Genomic DNA, 9825 nt, shown 5'->3' with positions numbered 1-9825 from the left:
TGGTAATGCTAAGTAATCTAGTCCAGAGCAGGACGACAGCTTCAGACATTATGTATAGTTTGCGGGCCTGCGAAGCAGGTAAATAGAATAACAAGGTCATTTGCAAAGGTACTGTGGTTGTGCGCTGTCCAGTGCCGTCGCTGGGTTGCACTCTGTTCTCTGCCCATTTATCGCGTTCTTTAGGTGCCATCGAAAGCTTGGAACCCTTCTCAGCTCTTCAAAAGCTTTTCTTTTTTTCCGTTTGCATTAGTTCCTCTTTTACCTGCCCCGTCACGAGATTGTTGTTGCAAGCGAACCCCTTGCTCCCAGAAACTTCCTACTACCCTCCTTCCCGCGCACTCCACATTGTCTGTAGATGCATGGCTGCCATCTGCAGTCGCCGCCTCGAAGGAGCCGCAGAACAGAGCAGGACGCCGTGCGCGTAAACGTAAAAGCAGCTCCAAAACATCCACGGGTCCTGGGGCTCCAGGGAGACCACATCTCTCCTCCTTGGGGGGTCAGCCTTCTTCCCTGCGCGCGAAACAACTTGAAACCGGTTTTCCAGGAGCCCACGGGGGCCCGCTGGATGGAAAGAAGAGTCAGGCAGGTAAGAAGCCCACCTGGGGAGGAGGAAATAAAAAATAACACCTGCACGACAGGTCCCGCCGTACACGAGGAAGCCATGCGCCGAGCCGAGATTCGAAGGAAGCCGCGCTGTTGTGTACTTCCAAAGCGTCACGCGCAGGGGCGCTGCCTGTTTCTCCCGCCATTTCGACGTCACAAACCACGTGAGAGAAAGAAGGCGATTCGCTACGGCCAAGTCTGCGAGCCGACACGCCGGGTCCTCCTGGAAATTTTGCGGAAAGGGAAACATTGGAGAGGGCAAAAAACGCGGCAACGTTACGTACTTGCGCGAGGCTGTGCGGCTTCCTCGCGAGTGGTCCCAGCTAGTGTGCGTAGCGCGCCTACGAGCGCACGGCTTCTATCTCGGTGCGTGTCGCGTGCTCTTCTCCGACAGCGCTGCGCCTCACCGAACGTTTGTGCGTTCTGCGCGTTCTTTTTAAAGAGCGCGAGGATTGTTTTCGAGCAAGTGGGACCGAGCTTCTGCCGCTCTTTCTTCGTTGATCTGTGTTCTCGAGGATTTTCCGTGCGGTGTTGCCACCTCCTAAGCAACCTGATCGAAACTGCTGCACCTGCCCGGCTGAGCTTCTACGGGAACTGCTCGTGGAGGGACTAGGACGGCGCGTTTTCTGCTTGTCAGTTGTGCTGTTGACTCGCTGTATCCTGAAGTTTCCACGATGAACCTAGGTGCCTCTGGATATGAGTCCCTTTGCGGCACAGCGCACCACTTTCGCTCAGCGACAGCCTCAGGTAAGCTGCTGGTGTTGCTGCATGAATTTGATGTAACCACTATCGCCCATCAAGAGCCAGGTTGCTTTCCAGGTTTTCCTTTTCTAAGTAAAATTATTGATGACACCAACTCTAACTTCTGTCCTCGCCAGAATGTGATGTGCCCCAAAGTAATAAAGTATGAGAATCACCACTCACTGAAGAGTTCCAATCCATAGGATGTAGTTTCTTATCTTAAACGGGTAGGAACCTGTAACTCAAGACGGAGAAGCCTCACTTCGTCTTGAGTTGGACTTCTTACGCGTTTAGTGCACCTGTGTACCACTCATCCCTTTTCCGCGTAAGGTTGGCCGAGTTTTTTCGGCGGTCACCTGTCTATGTCGAAAGTTACGGCTAGCGTTTTTCTAATGTGAACAGCGAGCTCTTTAAAATGTGGATGTAATGTAACTTCCTACGTATACTTTAGCTTTCTTCACTTGCTTGCCTTAAATGTATTTTCATGTTCACTGTATCTCTTGTGCGTGTGGTGCCGCAGGGTTCCTGTCAATATTTAACGCATTTTGTCTGCAGACGTACATACGTTCGAAGCCAAGCTTTCTAATGGCAGGTGATAACCGTACAGCCGCCCGGGTTAGGTGCTTCTCCTATGCCCGCGGGCGGCGTCTTGCCGCTGTGATGCCTACCTGTCCGGAAACCGGTTTTCGGCCCGGCAGTGGAGGGAAGCCGCTCCTCCGTCTCAGGTGGCATGTGACGGGTGGCCAGCGCTGTTTTTCGGCGCTTTGTATGCCCCTTGCTTTATATATCTGGTCCGTTCTTTGTGAAACCACGCTGTTAGTGCGTCAAAGCTGTTTTCGAAGACTAGCCCCACAACGTTCGTATAATTAACGCATTGTGGTCAGCGCAAACAACAAGTGTCGAGTCCTCAACCCCTGTAGATCAGCGTTGTTTAGTTCATTATTAGTCGGTTCTTAGAAAAAGCAAATTAATTGGGTAGTTGAGAACAAATAAAAGACTGATTGCTCGGTTCGCTCGATATTTCTACGTTCGCTGCGCTGTGCTTCTAATCGCTTTAATTTAACGAATGCTGTTATCGAGGTTGCTGTTATCATACCAGTCTCTCTCCCACACTGGCGTTACCGCAGTGCATGGTGTAGCTTCTGTCAAGAATTGCTCGGGGGTACTCTCCTCGGATATTTTATATCAACTGCATTGTGGCAATGAGTGTCCTATAAAATGAATGTCCTATATAATAAGCGCACCTCAAAAGGTATGAACGTTCCAGGGTACCCTTTTGCTGGGAATATCTTCTCGCTACTTCGACATGACGTGTATCTTTAAACGAAACTCTTTGACTGCATTGATGTGTTCCCGCGCGTCATCAGCGAGATAGGGAACGAAAGCTAGACCACTGAGACAGTTACAGTTGTCTGAGATATGATCATATTTATCCTTACGAACGGGTTGCAAAATACGTCGGCGTTTTCTTTATTATAGTATCGAACTTATTTAAGGAAGATGCATTAGGCAGCACAATAAAATGTCTGCTAGTTCAAGCTAATGCTGGTCTTTGATTGCCATGTTAAGCAGATATACCTTTACTTCTCGCGTTATTCTACAGCTTCGGCACGTGTTGTGCCAAAGATGAATCTCTTTTGGAAAGCCGACAGTCTTCGAAAGCTACAGCACGTGGTTGTCGGAGTCTTCCAGCTAAACACCTAAAAAGATGCATCAGCGCAACTTCCTAAAAAGCGAATAAAGAAAGTACGTTGGACTCGCCGTGATTGTTTAAAGGTTACAAGTGTTGCTCTGCTGAGCTCCAGGGCACGCTGGTACGATTCCCGACCACAGCGCCTACATATCGATGGGGGCGAAATGTAAAAACACCCGTGTACCTAGATCGAGGTGCATGCTACAAGGAACCCCGGTCAAACTTAATCAGGCGTCCCCGACTGTGCCCCGCCGCGATGGTCTATAGTGGCTATAAGGTACTCGGCTGCTGACCCGCGAGTCGCGGGATCGAATCCCGGCTGAGGCGGCTGCATTTTCGATGGAGGCGAACATGTTGTAGGCCCGTGTGCTCAGATTTGGGTGCACGTTAAAGAACCCCAGGTTGAAGTCCTCCACTACGGCCTCTCTCATAATCACATGGTGGTTTTGGGACGGTAAACCCCACATATCAATCATCAATCCCCGACTGTGGCACCTCTAAGATGGGAGGAGGAGGAGGGGGGGGGGGGCTCTCCATGGAAATATTTACATTTTATGTGTACATGCAGACGTGCATTCTTGGACACGCACGAATGTATGTACATAATGTGGGGGGCTCGGAAGCCTGACACCAATTGGCTATCCCCCCTGCCTCATAATAATATGGTGGCTTCGGCAGGTAAAAGCCACAACAAGAGAACATCGTTATTTAAAGAGCAAACGCCAATAATCCGAGTACACGAAAGCAAGCAAGGCTTAGCGATCAGGAAGGTCAGAAGTTTCAGGAGTTCGAGCAGTGCACCGGAATAAATGAGTTATGAAGGAAGGTGGTATAGACAAAAATACACGTGGCAATAGTTCATGCTGTCATTTGCTTATCGTGTCCAAAGGGGCGACAACCTCGTTGTCGACACTTCTGAGCCGATGTGTAGTGAGTGAGTGACGTCAACGAAGCGATTTCCCTGCCGGTTGCTGCTTTGGCCGGTGTCGGAAGCAGCAGCAGGTGGCCCGCGTTGCCGACAGCAGCTGCGTTGCCTGCTGCATTGTGTTTCCACTGGCGTCATGGACGAGTAGTCGTTGGCTGGCCCTTTACACGCCGGTGACTCATGTCCTGTACGCACGAGAGCTGTGCACACGCATACACTCGATAGCAAAGTGCAGATGCTGCCGTGGAAGCGCGTTGCGGAGCGGAGGCGCAACCTTGGCGAGGATTTCATTTCACGGATTCATTCGGGTCGTTTACGTCACCTTAGCGAGCGCAAATTGTTTTTTGTCTGTCCACTTAGTCACTGCGAAAAGGCTCAACGCGTAATTTTCATCGCCTTAATGACCGCCGGCCTCACGTCCGTGTGCGCGCCGATTTCATTATTCGTTCGCTCGCATTCGAGCGTGAGGGGAGCTGCACAAGGGGCCATATGGTCCAGCGACTCATAATTTCTTGTAATTTTCCGATAAGCGATAGCGCCGTATCGGCGGCATTGGATTTAATAAACCAACACTCCAACAATTGTTTTGTTTTAATCAAATGTATCGTTTCCTACTGACCCGCCGGTCGCGGGATCGAATCCCAGCTGCGGTGGCTGCATTTTTGGTGGAGGCGAAAATGCTAGCCCGTGTGCTCATATTTGGGTTTACGGAAATTTCGACCAGATGGTCGAAATTTCCGGAGCTTTCTACTACGGCGTTTCTCAACCTCATGGTGGTTTTGGCACGTTAAACCCCACATCTCATCATCAAATACATCGTTTCGAAATGCAGCCCCAGATTTTGCCAGTCTCGTATACAGCTGACCACAAAACATCGCGGTACACAACACGTCAATTTCCAGTAATTTCTGGTGACTTAATATTAATAACTTGGATTCGTAACAATACCATGCTATGATTATGAGGCGCTGAGGTATATTGAAAGCGTACGCGCACCCAGTGATCCAATAAAGGCGCGAGAAAAGGCCAGAGAGTATTTGCGTAGTGGCGGACATTGGATTAATTTCGCCTGTTTGGGGTTTCTTTACGCTCAACTGAATATATGCACGCGGGTCTTCTCTGCATTTCGCCCCCATCGAAACGCAGCATCAGCGGCCCGCAAAATATCCCACGCAATGGAGCTTAGCAGCGCGGGGTTAACATTATGGGGGACTGAACAAAACGTGTTGCTGGTCTATAGTTGATTCATTCTAGTAGCAAAACACACCGCTAACTTCTTACGGGACAAGGGACAAGCGCATGTCCTATGCCTCTCTCATTGCATCGCAAAAAAATGTTCGCTATGTTTTATAACTTAACAGAACGGGTGCCTCTCCCCCTTTCTCAAGCGAAGGGTAGCAGATATTCCTGACCTCGCCCTGCCCTCACTTTTACTTGTCTCGCTCACGCTCTCTATTCAGGTCACAAAACCCCGAACTTCGCATTGAAAGACAGGTAGTTGCACTTATTTATTTATTAAGAGTATTTATTGCCATATTTTAGCGCTTTTATTTTGCTGTTATTGTTTTTATCAAATCCTCTACTCCGCAAAACTTTGCGGACGACATGTCTTTTCGCTCAGAGTGCACCGATAGGTCAAGGCGCTTTTTTTTTTTGGGGGGGGGGGGGGGGTGCTTAAAAGCTGCCTACCCGATATGCAATTCGCGATCATTATTACCATCATCACTTGCGGTTTGGCGGCAAACGAGCATTGTACACGCTGTGTTCAAGACTCGGTATTCAGCCTCAAATGTCAATTTCGGGGCAGCAATACGCCACCTTCTTTCGAGTGTCCCTTCGGAATTCGTGCTTGCCCAATTGTTTACTCTCATTCCATGACGAGCTTCTGTCGGCACACCGCCGGTTGCTTTCGCTGCTCCCGCTGGCATCGTCGGCGCGTCAGAAGCTCCCTCGGCACCTGTCGTAATCCAGTCCACCGTATGGATGACAACGCGAGTCGAAACAATGGACCGTCGCTGCTATCCGAGCCGCGCGCCTGCCAACGGAGCCGATGCATTCGCAGACACAACAGTGACGTCGGAGCTAGGCGCGACGACGTCGTCGACAAAATGCGCGGCTCACCTGCCCTTCGGAGGACGGCGCCGCGCTGTCAGGGGACGCTTGCTTGCCCCACGGCCGCGGTTTCCGACGCGGTGTCCACCTCAGCAACTGCTCACCACGTGATCGCGGAGTCGTATTGCGATATTGATAACGACGCGCTGCTGCGGAGATCGCTATGAACCGCTGCTTAGGCCAAGGTCGTAGGCACAAAACTTTCTTGGGGTGGGGAATCTTCTGGCTCTTTTTTTTTTGTAGGCGATGTTCCGTTCACACACAACACTCATACAAACCATACACACACACTATATATATATATATATATATATATATATATATATATATATATATATATATATATATATATATATATATATATATATATATATAGTCCAATATATCCTCCGTGAGCGGTCACAACGTGGTTTATTTCGACGTTTCGGCCTAGAGTCTTCCTGATGAAGGCCAGACTCTAGGCCGAAACGTCGAAATAAACCACGTTGTGACCGCTCACGGAGGATCTACTCGACTATATGCAACGCTACGGCCACTCAACCACCATGCCTGCCTATATATATATATATATATATATATATATATATATATATATATATATATATATATATATATATATATATATATATATATATATATATATATATATATATAATATTCTGGCTAACTGGTGTAAATAACATTCATTCTAAGCTTTCCCCAGGACCGGCCTTTATCAAAGATGCGATCGGTACATTTGATCGCATCTTTGATAAAGGCCGGCCCTTGCCTTTATATCAACCACGTGTGTGTGTGTGTGTGTGTGTGTGTGTGTGTGTGTGTGTGTGTGTGTGTGTGTGTGTGTGTGTGTGTGTGTGTGTGTGTGTGTGTAAAATGTTCATATTTCGGGGACCTTCCCTCACCACCCGCTTGGTTAAGGCAATGCAGTAATTGATTGATATGTGGGGTTTAACGTCCCAAAAACACCATACGATTATGGGAGACGCTGTAGTGGAGGGCTCGGAGAATTTCGGCCGCCTGGGGTTCTTTAACCTGCACCAAAATCTGATCAAACGGGCCTACAGCGTTTTCGCCTTCATGGAAATTGTAGCCGCCGCAGCCGAGAATCGATCCCGCGATTCCCCGGTCAGCAGCCGAGTACATAGCCACTAGACCACCGCGGTGGGGCAGAAAACTCAATTCATGATTTAGATTTTTTTTCGCGCTGTGTTGATTATTGCTAGAATTAGCTCCCCTCGAACGCATAGTGGTGGCATTGCCTGCGTTATCGCTTGCGTTACTTTGGTGCTCGCGGCTCGCAATACTGTCCCTCCTCCAAGAAACCAAGAGGGACATCATTTATTTAATGCGCGGGAAATATTGGAGCTAAGCAATGGGAGAACTGTTTTTTTCCACCTTTTTTTTTCTCTGAGATGTAAATGCCTTGCACTGTAGTCAGCATTCAGCAGCCTAAATTGTCGCTAATTGCCATTTGTCACTTTGTAGAAGCTTATCCGCCAAAAGAAAGAAAAAAAAAATACAGCAGCGTTTTAAACACCGCCGCCGGCAGCATTAACACAGTAGACGTGGTACGTATATAGTCGCGCCTTATCATATTAGACCGCGCTACGTTTATCAATTAAGATTGCGCAACCAGAAACAACGCTCGTTTTGTTGCAAGTTATTTGTACTTAGGCATGACGGAACAAAAGATACGAGCGCGCATTTTCACGAAAGCGACCGTATAGTAACTCTCAAGTAAAAAGGAAAAAGAAGAAGCTTCGAATTTTTCTTTCTCCCCCCTTCCTCCCCCTTTTCTTTTTCTCGTTCAAATGAGCTCGCACTAGATGTTGCGTCTTTTGTATCGTGAGCACAGACATTTTCTGACCCAGTGACACGAATTGTTGGAGCCGCATTTTTTTTTTTTTCGCTACTCGTCGTGCTCGCTTCGTCTGCAAAGAAGAGCGAGAGAACGAAAGGCGTTGTCAGGAGCGGGTTTAAAATGGAGCCACGCCGGAGAGAAATGAATTCCAGGTCCGTCCTTGGTCTCGCAGCACGTCGCGCGTCCTCAACGGGCCCCCGTAAGTCGTGAACTGCACATGAAAGAAACGAGAACGGAGGTCTGTGCCCCGCTGGCGTCTGAACTTGACGGGACGCCGAGACCCTTCAAGTCCTCGCTCGGGTCGCGCACGGTCAGTGAGGCTCCGCACGACCACGCCTGTGGACGGGCTCGCGTGCCTTCCATGGCAACTCTCGACAACGCTCGTGTGGCAGCTTGAGCTAGTTGGTATGGCATGACAATAGTTATAGCGCGAGAACAAAACGACGACAATAGTTATAGCGCGAGAACAAAACGACGACAATAGTTATAGCGCGAGAACAAAACGACGACACAGAGACAAGAAGGACACGAAAGACACGTCCTTCTGTCTCTGTGTCGTCGTTTTGTTCTCGCGCTATAACTATCGAAACGCTCGTGAGTCGCGAAGTTGCCCGAATCGCTATAGCAGAACGGGAGAAACAGTGACTAAGCACACAAACTGTGACCAAACAGTGTAGCTGTTATTCATTGAAAAATGTGCTAATTGATGCGAAAGTTTCCCGTACATTCCGCCTGTGACACTGCAGCTTCCGTGATTACGCAATGCCCGCATGATCGTCATGAAATCATGGCCCATGGTTTTGGCGACCTCAGTTCAGTCGCCGGGACCCCCCTCAGTGAAGAAAAAAAAACAGAAAAAACAGGAGTTGAATTCACGGAACACTATCGGCATGTTATGCTTCGTGAGTGGCTGAAATAGTCTCTTACGAAAATACTAAGTGAGAGGACGTTTTTGAGAATACGACTTATGGAGCCCAATGCCTAATTGCGCGGCATTGCTTGTTGTATAGGTGGAGTCTGAGCGCAGATCGCTTTGCGATATCTGCGCATAAGAGCTGTGATTCGGCGTGTGTCGCCTCGTGTGAAATGTAGTACGTGACCTTGCTATAGCTTACTCGAGATAGCGCGAGAGCGTTTAATCGTTTCTGAATACTTTCGAGCTGGGTATACCGACATTAGAGCGTTCCAGCCATAATGACTCGCAGCCCAGAGCGCAAGCGCCCGTGACTAATCAGCTGTGTTTTGATAGCTCTTTTATGTAAGTTTAACTGCGACTTAATGACATGCTATGGCCGCAAGTAACGTAAAGTAAAGCACAAGCACAAGGGCCTTGTGCTTGTCTTTGTGTGTTCCTTTACTTGTGCTTATGTTATTTGCGGCCAAAGCATGTCATTAAGCAAGTACCAACTTGGCCAACAATCAGTATTGTTACAACTACGAGTGTGTGTAGTTCATCCTTAAACAGCGCGAAGAAACAGGGACGAAGAAGAGATACACGTGGAATGGGCGGTTTCTAACAACTATAGTTTTATTCGCGCAACCTCAGACTTGTTATCCTAAGATGTCTGAGCTATTGCTTCTCACGCTGTTGCAGCAAATCTTATTCCTATAGTGGCACCGGCGCATCACCGAAAGCTGCTCGCGTCTGACGATGAGCTTTGCGGGCTTCCGTTGTCAGTTCGAATGTTACATGTTACTCGAGGATTTTTTTTTTTACTTTTATCAGGACATTTTCCACGCAAAGCGTACCTCAGGCCACCGTCCCTTCCAACATATTTAAGAAGAGCGTGAATGCTTGTGACGTATTTGCTCACAGAAGCAAGCAACTCTCGACCGAGCAACGACACTCTAAAATCTACGACCTTGCCGTGTCTTTTTCTTCGCTAGGGC

General features: G+C 48.5%; 1 protein-coding gene across 1 annotated transcript in view; it reads left to right on the top strand.

Annotated features, from left to right (window-relative positions):
• The first annotated feature begins 882 nt into the window (after positions 1-882).
• Positions 883-9825, top strand: part of ec (ubiquitin specific peptidase echinus) — a 73757-nt gene continuing 64814 nt past the window's right edge. Inside the window, exon 1 of the mRNA XM_037414114.2 lies at positions 883-1350. The gene's annotated coding sequence lies outside the window, so the exon portion shown is untranslated. The remainder of the gene's footprint in view (positions 1351-9825) is intronic.

The sequence above is a fragment of the Rhipicephalus microplus genome, chromosome X (assembly GCF_043290135.1).
Source record: "Rhipicephalus microplus isolate Deutch F79 chromosome X, USDA_Rmic, whole genome shotgun sequence".
NCBI classification, from domain to species: Eukaryota; Metazoa; Arthropoda; class Arachnida; order Ixodida; family Ixodidae; genus Rhipicephalus; species Rhipicephalus microplus.
The sequence above is the reverse complement of the archived record's forward strand: the minus strand, read 5'-3'. Positions and strand labels throughout refer to the sequence as shown.